The sequence below is a fragment of the Paramormyrops kingsleyae genome, chromosome 19 (genome assembly GCF_048594095.1).
Source record: "Paramormyrops kingsleyae isolate MSU_618 chromosome 19, PKINGS_0.4, whole genome shotgun sequence".
In the NCBI taxonomy this organism is placed as follows: domain Eukaryota; kingdom Metazoa; phylum Chordata; class Actinopteri; order Osteoglossiformes; family Mormyridae; genus Paramormyrops; species Paramormyrops kingsleyae.
Genome location: NC_132815.1, coordinates 12,272,551 through 12,285,540, shown reverse-complemented (window position 1 = coordinate 12,285,540; position 12,990 = coordinate 12,272,551).

The following is a 12,990-nucleotide window of genomic DNA, read 5'->3' as shown; positions in this document are numbered from 1 at the left end:
CACCCTTAAGTCGTCTCCAGTGGTATGTAAACCGAGATCCATAACAGCCAGTATATGCCCTACAAAGGCTGCTTCTCATTGTTCGCAAGGAGGTTTTCATGATGCAATAATACACACTTCATTCAGTAGGACTCTACATCATGGTGCACAGCAGCTGGTCTCCACCATACCTCCCATTCCGACAACATTGCCTGTTTCCAGTATGCTGACAGGTAGGCCGTCTGCCAGACTCGTCCTCACCTGATCACAGGTAGCCAGGGACCAGCAGATGGCCTCTCGCCGTTCATCTGGAATAACTTGTGAGGCTACACATGGCATGCAGAAATACACAGAGAGGGCCTGGTTTCACGGACCAGAGGGCCGGGTTCACACAAACATCTCTTATATACCCTTTGGTCACGATCTGGAGGGCTACAGGGAAACATCTTCCATAACCACGAAAGGCTGGACAAGCATCAACATTTCACAGCTGCTCTTCGCCATCCAACTGCAGAATTAACTTTATTTACACATTTCGAGCCGTAGAGAATTCATTTTTCAGATTACTGGGCCTCCGCACAGAACGGCACGCACACACAGGCGACGGGCGATTGAGATTATTCCGCTTTTCACGTTTTATTTTCTTTTGAGAAATGAGTGGTGCTGACCCCGGCAGATGCTGCTCGTCCCCCTAACAAGGCATCTTTGAGTCTTTGAGCAGAAGAGTGTAATGCTTTAATTAGCCTGCGGTCTGCAGTTCTTAGTCTCCCTTGGTGGTCAGCCGTGCAGTAGGGGTAGGGGTAGGGGGGGGGGGTGGGGGGCACAAAGACCATCCTTTCTAGAACTCGCCTCCAGCTCATGTGAACAGGTGGGTCCCCGGGGAGCAGCTTCCCACATTACCTGTGACCTTTCCCATGAGCCCTTGCAGGGCCTCCATCGCAGGAGGAAAGAGAGGTGAGCTCTCTACTCTTCCAGAGGGTGGATCCCAGGAATGCTGCCCAGCAGGGCCCCGGAATAGAACCCTCTCATTGAGAAGGGGAGCTACAGCCTGAAAGGCATTGGCCGCACCCAGCGTGGAAATCAGATCAGGAAATAGAGATGCTTTCCCGTCTGCCGTGGCGGCCCCTTGGGGAGCAAAGAGCGCAGGCAGACGGCCAACAGCGACCTCGGGGCCGTTCTGCACCGCGGCGGAAAATCACCGTGGCGACTGCGCGTTACATTAGCGTGTTAGCCACAGCGAACGCTAAGCTGCCCGCTGCTCTCTCTCTGACCAACATCGGCTTGGCCTTTTAACAAATTGAAGACGTCAAAGTCTGTGGACTCCGATTAGATTCGTTCTTTTTTTTTTCCGTATACAGACAGGTGGCAAGGTCACCACCGTGACCCACCCAAGCCAGTGGTAACATATTCAATTAATGTTAATAGAAAGTGGCAGTGATTGAAAGTTGCAAGCCGGTCTATGCGAGAAGGCACGCTTCTGCATGAGACCAAGGCTCGATGCGTAATTGCAGGTGGGTCCTGACCTTCACATAACCGGGCTGGCCAATCAGCTGGCCTGTGCCAAGCTGAAAAGAAGCGTTTTTGGGAGGTAACGTCAGATTGGCTATCCTGGCAAAGAGGTCATCATTCTTTTGCCTTTTGGCACACAGTCGTGGTGCCGTGTGTCTCTCTGCAATGCAATTTATATTCCTTCCCTTGTGCATAAATTTTATTTAATGACATGAGATGAGTGCTGAGACCATCCCCCCCCCCCCCCAGGGCACCCCAAGGTTATCAAACCTGGTGTTCCTGGGACTCGGCTGTGGCTAGAGTTACAAATGAGAACGACTCGGAGGGAAACTCACACTGTGCTTAGATTGCTGAGCCTGTCCAAAATCAACCAGAGGTCCCATATATTCAGACCCCAGAAATCAGCCCTGCCTTTCAATATCGCTTTCAGTCATTCTGAGATTTATTCATTATATGGAATTACAGTTTGCTGTAATTGTTTTTATTTTATATTATTTTTTATTTTTTTATACTTTTTTCCAAGAAGAACTCTGTGTGATGATATTTCCCGCAGTTCATCCTTCAATGGATGATACATTAGTAAGAAACAGCACAACAGAGATGAGTATGACTATTTGGAAATCTTAAGGTATCTTAGGGGAGAAGATTAATGAAGAAAAATGAATAAAAGATGACTTGGGATGAGGGCCTGAGAACTACATTAATGACGGAGAAATGATGCCAATCTTCCAGAGCTTCAGTGCGAGGTTGTGCTTCAGAAAGGTTCCTCAAGTACCTGCTGAACTTTTGAATAAATACTAACATTTCAGCTGCCAATTCAGTTTGGACTCAGGTAAGCCGGCTGTAGGGAAAGACACTGTAAGATGTTGGGGTGGGGCAAAGTCAAGTGACCAGTCCTAGTCAGGTGACCGGTCCTAGTCAGGTGACCAGTCCTAGTCAGGTGACCGGTCCTAGTCAGGTGACCAACCCTCTTACCCTGTACACATTGTTCTTGTTCCTCATATTGTTTTATAACATAAAATTCTCTTTGTTCCCCCACTAACCGTGTCAAACTCTGATTCTAAGTCCTCAAATTGTACCCAGTACTCACTTGTACTTCTTCCTTATCCCCAAATCCTTTTATTTTTCTGTCCCCCCACCTCATTCTTATTTTGTGTTTAACTCTCCCTGCGGTGTTTGTTAGCTCATCTCCACACCCCTCCCCCAATAAAGCCCCTGCCCCCCCCCCCCCCCCACATCCTCCCAGCTCAATGTCACACAAATTCCCAGAGCAACTTTACAGATGCATATTCATACACTGGCCTAATACATTGTTTAAGATGCATAGATTGTTTAACATGAGGTTATATGTTTCCATCCATCCATTTTCCATGCCCCCTAGTCCTATTCAGGGTTGTGGGGGTCTGGAACCTACCCCAGAAGCTACAGGCACAGGGCAGGGAACAACCCAGGATGGGGCGTGAACCCATCGCAGAACACACACTCACACCATTCACACCTATGGGCCATTTGGCAAGATCGATTCTACTTCGTATCTCCTGAAGGAAAAATTAACGCATACAATATTCTTCCAGAATAATGACTGGGTGTCACTATTGTGGAGGAATTGCCTCGTGAAAAAGAGTCGTGGCCCTTCTCTGAAAAGGTAAACCCACCAATTAAATTAATAGCTTGCATTTTCCTATTTGCTCTCACTGCCAGATTGGCTTAATGAGCACCTTGTAAATTCAGGTCTGTCGTCCTCTCGAGAGTTCGGCGGTAATTGATTAAAAGGGTAATAGCGGTAGGTTACCCCCCCCCCCCCCCCATAAGAAGGCGGCGGTGAATGATTCCGCACCATCTCAAGTGACAAAGAACGGGCCGGCACATACGCATCCGACGACCTTGAGGAATATTTAAAGTGACATTGCTGTGAACTCGGCAAGGCCCAAAATCCATGAATTACAGGCCAGCTAATACAGAGGAGTCCGTCAGGGGGTGGCAATGAGGCGGGGGTTGCGGCCGGGGGTGGGGGGTGGGGTGGTCGGAGATCGGATTTCGCTCCACAGATCCATTACCTGCAAAGAGCTTCACATAGGAGACGTCTGCTTAAAAAAAAAAAAGGGACCAATAAGGCGGGCGGGGGGGGGGGGGGGCGCGGGGGGGGAGAGAAAAAGCGACGTCAAGTTCCTTTCAGTCTCTAGTAGCATCACCTAGGTTTCAATACGTTAAATGACAAAGGTCCCGGCCATATATTAATGACCGCAACGTCTAGGCCTCTGGGATGCTGGTTTCCCTTTAAATACTGTATGTGGCAATCACAGAGCCACCGACAACGCTCACACAGCGCACAAAGGAAACCCAACGCCGCGTCGCCTCGTTAAAAAAACATCACCCCTTCCCAGTACTGACCTCCAGCCACTGACAGGATACAGATTGGGCCTGTCAATCATGTTTACCCAACACACTCTGACACCCCATCATGGCAAATGGACAGTGGGTGAAAAGGGCGCCGTTTCCTCGGCTCTCAAAAACTAATTAAAGAAATGAAGGCATTACCCGTAACCAGATACCCGCATTGATTACCTTAGTGGGGTTAAAATAGTCAAGAGTTGTATTGGATTTTAATTTATTAGATAATCTTCGGGGCCGTTGAACTTGTCGCTGTTCAATAATTGATCGATGTAAGTGCCGGGGCTCCTCTCAAATGCAAATATAATGTCATTAAGAAGAGAGGCACCAAGCATCTCGGCTTTGTCTTGACTATTAATCGCTGATGTAGCTGAAGACAGTTTTCTGCCCCCTGACTGGCGCCGCCCTACAGGAGAAGCAGGGGCCCCAAACTCCGGTACTTTCCCATCGGCGCCACGATCCGTCTGTTTTTCGCCTAGACAGGCAAACAATTAAAAGTCGGTAATATAAGCATAAATCAGGCGTGATTTGCTTAATGGGAAGAAAGCCTCTTGCAAAAAGACGGCACAGGAGCATGTTTGCAATCTACGTGTGAAGTTTTTCCTCACTAGTTTAGAAGTCACATGAGTTGCTTGAATTAGCCCATGACATTATTCTGTCTACAAATACGCCATGGAGTATCTTGGATATTTTTACTACATTAATCAAATAATTATAATTTATTACTGATATTATGTCCTTGGGGAGAGGTGCTTGTCATCCATGTTGATCTGATCTTTAAAGAATCACCTCAAATTATACAAAAAGTACCAAAATCCTTCATCTTAACACTGATTTTACTTCATAAGAACATAAGGAATTTACAAACGAGAGGAGGCCATTCGGCCCATCAAGCTTGTTTGGGGAGAACTTAACTAATAGCTCAGAGTTGTTAAAATCTTATCTATTTCTGATCCGTTGTGAGAATGTATAGTTGTGCGCTGGTGTGTCTGTGTATCTCAGCAATTCCACCGCCAAAACGCTAGCTGATACATCATTTTAGAGGTTGCATTTATCATTTATTGTCTTCCCACCCTGCGACTGTTGAATCACGCAATTGAAACAGAAAAAAACAAACATTTAACACCCATTTAACATCAAACATTTAGTATCCATTTGTGGAGTTTTGGTTATATTTGTGCTGCTCCAAACATCCTGTAGACAAAAATGTTGAGCTTCTACAAAGTTACTTTTTATGCATTTTCCCTTCTAAAGCTAGAGTTTACAATCCTTATTACTTTTTTAGTTTCGTGAAGTACGAATAAACTTAATGAGGTCTGAATGAAATTGGCGCTGTCATCGAGAGTGTTAGCGATATAAGTACACCTGGGATGAACACTTGCTTTGCTCCCATAAAAAAACAAACACTACCAAGCAGACCAACCACAGTTCTTGCGGTCTGTGTCGGCGTAACGTGTCGTTACATTTCTGGCTAGGTGCACGTCAGGCCACAGCGCAGGGTCCACGGCTGCGCCGTTCTTTCGGCGTCGATTTAACGCAGAAGTATAAATTAGCCTTCAGCTGCAAATGCTGTAGATACAAATAAAAATCTAACACCTGTTGAGCCTAAAATCTAAAGAAAAACAGTGCGATGAAACGTCAGGATATCGTATGTAATTACAGCCCCTCGGCCTTAACCCAAACTGTAGGCTGTAAATATCTAAAAGTGTCACGCTGTAAAATTAAATGCAGAAAAAGGAATAAATAAATAAATGGGTATATATTGGATATTTGGCTGTGCTTCATTTTGAATGGCCGCCCTAATTACCCAGAGGGCTGTAACTGCTTCCCACGCTATTTGAATACTGGGTTTGAGGGTTGGGGAGTTGGGGGTGCAGGCAGGTGGGTGATGGGTGGATGTGATTGCACACTTTGGGGGGGGGCAGAGGGTGCTGATCAAGACCTGGCTTCCAACGGGTGTGATGTCCTGGGCTAGTCTCCTTTGGCCCGATCATACAGACTTTTGGCCAGGAATCTGGACTAGAACGAATGAGGTCACGCGAGATCAGAACATGCTGGCCCAACCAGTGGCGGAGACATATGGACCAGAAGAACCATAACCGGGAATCCGATCTCGTGACAGCATTTGAGCCATCTCTTCAAGCGCGCCTTCAGACAATGCAGCAACTATTTTTCCAGCACAAGTGTTCGAACCCCGGCCCCGTGAGTTAAAGAGTGTTCCAGCATTCATGCAGGTCCGAGAGGTCCGGTGAACTCGATGCACCCGGGTCAGCTCTCTGCCCTCCTGCGAGGAACCTCAGTGCAAAGGGGCAAATAGATCAGTGACACATTAAAGCTGAATTAAACATTATATGAATGTAAAAAAAAATCCTTTTATAAATTTAACTGGTGCACATTCACTTATTTTTAGCTGTGTTTAGTGTTAGTAGCTGATTAAGTTCAGTTTTAGACTCGCACTCAATCACACACGCCAGTGATTTCTGAACAGCAGTAGGTTTTGATGTTAAGGTGCTGTAATGAATGACCGTGACCATGGGGGAGGGAGGTGTCGAGCACCCCCAGCCCTATCGAATACCTCTGGAGGACATTCTGCCCACCCCCCCAAACACAAGTGGTTGGGGGTGAGGCCATTTCTTCTCCAGAAGAAGGGTAACAGCACCATCAATATGACAGCACGTCGATGGCACACAGGTTCACGGCTCCTGGGGGAGAGGGGGGGTCACCATGCGTCGCCGTCAGCAGCCTGGAAAAGTCAGGGGGGCAAATTTAGCAGCTGCTGAGCAGTGCTTTCCCACACGCTGACACCACCAGCATTTAATTAGCCTGTGCTGTGTGTGTGGGTAGAACCACGGCCTCTCGGCTATCAGTCTTACCCCCCCCAGCCTGTTCCGTTTGCGTGCAGCTTGCGTGTTCCTCTCGCATTTGCCTGGGTTTCCTCTGGCACTCTGGTTTTCTCCCACAGTCCAAAAACATGTGGTTAAACACAGTGATGTCTTGAAAACACCCTTAGTCTGTGAATCTGTGATAGTGTGTGTGTGTGTGTGTGTGTGTGTGTGTGTGCCCTGTGGTGGACTGGCATCCTGCCCAGGGTGTCCCCTTCCGTGTGGCCTGAGCATCCTTGGATAAGGTCCTCTTCTCATTGGATTAGAAGTCATCAAAGATGGACGCCTGCTATTATTACGACGCGTCTACAATTTTACAATTGAAATATTTTCACAGTTGCAAATTTACCGCGGGGACTCGGGCGGGACTCTCGCAAAATAGACTTCTGATATTGGCCGTAACCTCTCGGCCTACAGCTGACCTCCTTAACCGCTACGCCACCTGGTGTTCCGCGGCGATATGCGAGCGTGGTTACGACCTCTCGCTGCCCCTCCCCCACCGCGAGGGCCACGTCAGCTCCTTTCTCTCCCTGCACCGGACACTCCTGTGCGGTGGAGCATTCTCCCGACTCAGTTTTCCTGGACGGGCCGCTTCTCTTCCCCCTTGGCCCCAAGTGCAAGTTTTCGAAGGTCCAGGGCAGCTTTTGTGAAACGGATCTGTTTATTTTGATGTTCGGCGGACCAGGGAAAATGAAAATCAAAATGTTTATGTGTCTTTAAACATTTCTAAGATGTGTGTTGCTTTTGCACCCTGCCAAGCGCTGCAATTTGAAAACACAAAAATCCAAATAAATGTGAGAGGGCCGAGGAAGCCCAGTGACGGGGTTCAAGAGTTTGGGGCGAGCAGATAGGAGTCGCAAGAGACGGATTAACTGATTCAACACACGCGCCATCGTGCCCGCCCTGTCAGTGCATTCAGGATGCATGTTTATTCTACCCTAATGACCACGAGTCTGTTTGAAAGCTTTAATAACGTAATAAATAAATTCAAAATTCAAGCCCATAAAACGTTAAAATTATATGCATCTTGAGTCCTCTTTGATATGGTTATCTAGGGCCCTCTGGGTTGATTATTAAGGACATTTTGCCCCAAATCCCTAAATAATAGGAAACAATACAATTTGTTGATTGCCAGGGAATGTAACTGGGGCAATCACTCGTGCCAGTTTTGATTAAAATGTTGTACTTGGAGAACAGAACGGGATATACAAAATTTAGCCTGTAGCTTTGAAGAAGTCCAGACCGCAAGTCGGAAAATGAATGCAGAGAGGGGGATGCTAACAGAGAGCAGATGGGCCATCCCGGGACGAGGCTCCGGAGACCGTCGCCATGTGCAATCAGGAGCCGCGCGATCGTCCCCGACTCAGGGTGGGCGCCATGACGTAGCCCTCCCGCCAGGAGCCCTGAGAGGTTTTCCACAGAGCAGCCCCCGGGAGATCAGTGAATTTTGTGCAGAAAGGTCGAGCCAGGCAGATGTTTACGGTAACCCTGTTCTCCTGCTGCAACGGCAGGGAGAATGTTGACCGTCCATCAAAGTTTGCTTGCATTTTTTGTTTTTGTTTTTTTTAACCACCGGCGGTGGTTGTCAAAATAGATGGACCCTGGGATAAGGGGTCTGGGGAGGTATGTTTCTCCGGACCTCCTCTGGAGTTCACCACACCAGCACGCAAAGCAGTACATTGTGGTGTGAGGCTCAGCGGGTCGGGATCCTGCGTGTGTGATCAGAAGGTCGCTGGTTCGAATCTGATTTAGTGCTTTGGCCCCTGAGCAAGGTCCTAATCGTCTGACCCAGCATTCTCAGAAACTCGTGTCATTTTTTGTTGGATAACTAACAAATAAATTATATGCATGTTGTATTTCTTTATTCACTGTGGGTCGTTCTATAAGCAAATTATGGGAAAGGACATCTCCATCTCCCTCCAGTGGTGCTTCATTTCTATGCCTCCTGTCACGAATCGAACACGAGCCCGTGAATGACAATTCAATAAGCAAACTGTCTTCGATTGTGCAAACATGCCATTGTTTTGGAGAGCTCTGCAGTAGGGGGGCAACCGGGTTCACCACTTGTGTAAAAAACTGTTTTGTCTTGAAATACACATAGCAGGCTAATCAGTCCATGCCAAAACATGCATAATTGAATGTTTTTATAATTGCCTTCTCGACACATCAGCCAAAGCAAACGGAGGATGGAGCCACTGTAATTAATGGCAGTGATTCAGTCACAGCTTCTCTACGAAAGGGATGCCTAATGGTTTAAAGCGAGGCCTTTCTCCAGAAGACTTCCACTGGAAACGAGTCTTTTTAATTCTCTCCGGCCTCTTATACGACGCGTCCGCTAGCAGTCGGCAAAAGGGAACATTTCATTCCAGAGGAGGACACTGTGTTTTGTTGGTCCAGTAGTGTAATATCCGGGATAATTTAAGCGTGCTCGTGTGATCCATGAAAGGACACATATACTTCTTGTCCTGTTGGATTCTAGAGACAATCTACATTTGGGGACAGAGCAGGGAAAATGTTCCACAGGTTCCATCTGCCCGAACAATAGGATTGTGTTAAGGTCGTCACTCAGAATCTCACGCTAGCTTCTTCGCTTTGCAGTACAGATGCTCCCCTACTTACAAACTTTCAATTTACAAACTTTCAGACATACAAACGAAAAGGACTGTAATTCCAAATTGTGTCCATTGGGCTCCTGTTTCCTGTCCGCAGCTTCAATTTTTTCTTCTGCGCGCCAGTTCCGCCTGGTACGACTTCTGGCCGCTAATCCCGCCGCGCAGCAGCGTAGCGTGCGTACTCCCAGTAGCGTGCGTACTCCCAGTAGCATGCGTGCTCCCAGTAGTGTGCGTACTCCCAGCATCCTAGTTCTTTGTACTTGCGGATACCCTTAAAATGATGTTGAACGTATCTCGTTCGCAAGTAGAGGAACGTCTGTACTTTCATCAAATATTTCGCTGGATTGTGGAACGGCGCCTGCCTATTGGGTATTCCTCAGACTCTGTGCCTCTCCTGGATGGGGGGGGGAGGGGGGGGACCCAGATTTGCTAACCTACTGTGTCTCGTTTCCTGTGTCTTCATCACTGCTCACTGCCTTGGCCCAAGTTCAGAACGACCTCGTAATACAAGGCACCCAGGACTGGCTCCTCCTTTGTGTCTCGATGCAGTGATTAATGGTCTCCTGGGGAAGGTGAACCAGTTGGCAGGAAGGTGTCACCGGCACGGCTGTCCATTTTCCCCAAACTCCTGATCGCAGCAGTGCCTAGAATATTCTGGTTCACCTGGAGCCGTCGGCCTAATGCACCTCCCCCGGCAAAGCGGGGGAACGTCTTATTTTCCAGACGACATGCACTCAAACCACAACTCTGCTCTCTCTTGACATTGGGTCATTCCTGTATTGATGGGTTTGCCATACAAACTAAATATAAAATGAAAAAAAATGTAACAATACAACAAGCGCGTGCCTCGGTTCACCGCAAATCATTTTCTGCTGAGCAAGGTTTTTTTTTTTTTTCGTCCCGTGCGTGGAATGCACCGCGGTCCCGTCCTGGATGCCAGGAAATAAATTCCTGCTTCAGCCCTCCCCTGATTTAAGGGAGTGGGCCATTCCCACGTGCTCGCCCCGGCATGTGGAAAAAGAACTGCCAGCGATGATTGATTCTCATGATAATTTCCCTGGCACCATCATTTCCAGTGCATTGTGCAAACAAGGCTAAACGCTTTTAAACCAAAGCTTCCTAGCATGATTAATGTGTATATTTCATTTTTTTTTAAAAAAAAGAAAATAATAACTGATGTAATTATACTCAATTTCCCCGGTGGTGCGGGAATATAATCAATCTTCCATTTGTTCACGATACAATTCTTATAAATGTTTTATTTTCTTAACTCTGAAATGAGCCAGAGCAGATATTTATATAAAAATAAGAAAAGTGTACTCTAGATTCCAAGCAATAGATTGAAAGTACCATATATATGTACAAACCCTTAATTTTCGAAATGTTTGAAATGTATTTTGGTTACAGCGACTTAGCTGAACCCTGGCTGTGAAAATCTGCCAGTCTGTTATGGTCCAAGCAGCTATTGTTAACCTCTGGATGCAGTTTTCTACCGATGACATGATCATTTTGGCCTAAGCTTCACCCGTCAATCATCAGGAAGTACTTTTCATGTTAAAATGGGCAAAAAAATACGTCGCCGTGCTTTTCTGAATTACTCAGACTTCTGCCTTTGATTTATTAGTGGTAATAAACAGAAAGCGATTGGAAAATTCACAGTCCATTTCATAACTGTGTTTAGAAAGGCCTCTTATTTAATGGTTTGTTTATTTTAGGTCTGCTGTTTTCTGTCCGCTTTGAGATGAAACGCTGCCGCAATCCTATTGCGAGGCCTAAGAGGATTTCAGCCAGAACGTAACGGCGGTTTATGCTTTTGTGAGATTTTGCTTATTTGAAATTCGCACTTCAAAGACATAAATCAAATAGTGACAGAAATGAACTTTGATTAACAAATGAAGCAGTGTATGTGTGTGCGTGTTTTTTTTACATTGCTTGCAGAAACTTGGTTCACTGCAAAGTTAACAGTTAGTTGAGGCTGCAGAAGAAAAATGTTATTAATCTGGAAAGCCAATCAGGAAAGCCCTTAATCTGCATACCGCCCACAGAGCTAACAGAGCCAGAGGTGGCTGACCGCAAATATCAGCGCCAATGATGCCCACCACGGTGCAGCAATAACCAGTATAAGATTTGTAAATATTTTAGTTACGTCCATCCATCCTCCAACCACTTACCCAGTACAGGGTCCTGGAGGAGCCAGGAGCGTATCCCAGAGGGCAAAGGAACACTCTGGATGGGACGCCAGTTCATCACAGGGCATTCAGCCACAGACTATGGGCAATTCAAATACTACTTCACCTAACTGATAGAAATAAAGAGCATGCAAAAGCCACATGTGCACAGCAAGGGCGTGAGGCAGCAGTACGACCCACTGAGCTACCAAAAAAGCAGAATGTAACAATGCAATCGCTGTGCCTTAGCTTACAGACATAGGAGATTTCATCCACTAGGTTTTAGCGTAGCGAGACAATTCCAAAGCCCTAAGCAAGAAGCGTGATTGAGACCGGAGAGAGACGACTGCAGTGTGATCTGAGCAAACAGCCGCAGATCATGTCAGTCTGCAGTTACCTTTCAAACGTACCCAGGAGCGCCTCAGGCAGCCTTTTCTAAAGTCCGTCCACCACTGCCGCTGAACTGGACGCCGTCTGGTTGAACTGAAAGAGTTGCACTATAATCCAAATGATTAAAAAAAGTCCAACTGTGAAACTCACAGGACTGAGACTGACTGTCCACAGCTGTGTCTCCATTTGTCCCAGATGTTGTAATGACAGAACAAATGAGGTGTGATAAAATACAATGACAGTCACTCATTCCAGCCTGTAGAAGAATCTACAATATTAGAAAACCGTTTTTGTTAATTATAACCAGACTAAAATTTGAAATTTATTTTTGTAAGACTCCTATGTACATTTCTTAAGTATGGTAATGCATTTCTGTCATGAGAACAAGTTATAAGTAAGCTTAGTGGCAATTAATTAAGGTGAGGAGTGTATATTTAGTTCCTTCGTCAACAGAATTATGTAGTAACGGAGAAATGGGTGGGTGTTTTCCATATTTGGGATCTGTTTATGCCATTGGTTAATTGGATTCTCCGCATGAGTTTCCCCATTCATGGTGTTTGGGCAACAGGTCAAACAGTTATGTAGCAACCTAATTGCCGTACTTCTATGCCCTATACGATCGCTAAATTAGTTTTTGCATTATTAAATAGCTTATTTGCTTAATAGGGCCTTCGATGAGAAGTGGTTTCCCGTAGGAGAAGTCGGTGGTTCTGGAAAATGAAGCTGTCACCTAATTCATTACCTGGTGACGTCTGTTTTGCGGCAGAGTACGAGCGGCCGGCCATCGGCCATGATCCGTCGCGCTCTTTGCGATCGCACTGAGCTAGCTGACGTCCCCCGGAGCAGCACCCTGTTGTACTTTTGCACCCGTTCTCGTTTCTATGAAAACAGACAGTGGCAGAAGATGAGTCATCCAGCGGCACGAACCCCGCGGGATCAGGTGCGGCAGCGAGGTCATTTCTCCCCCAAACTCTTCCTTTTTATTTCATTTTTTTGTCTGTTGTGCATCTCACTTGACTTCATTCCTTCCTCACCCTGCTCATTACTAATGAAAACACA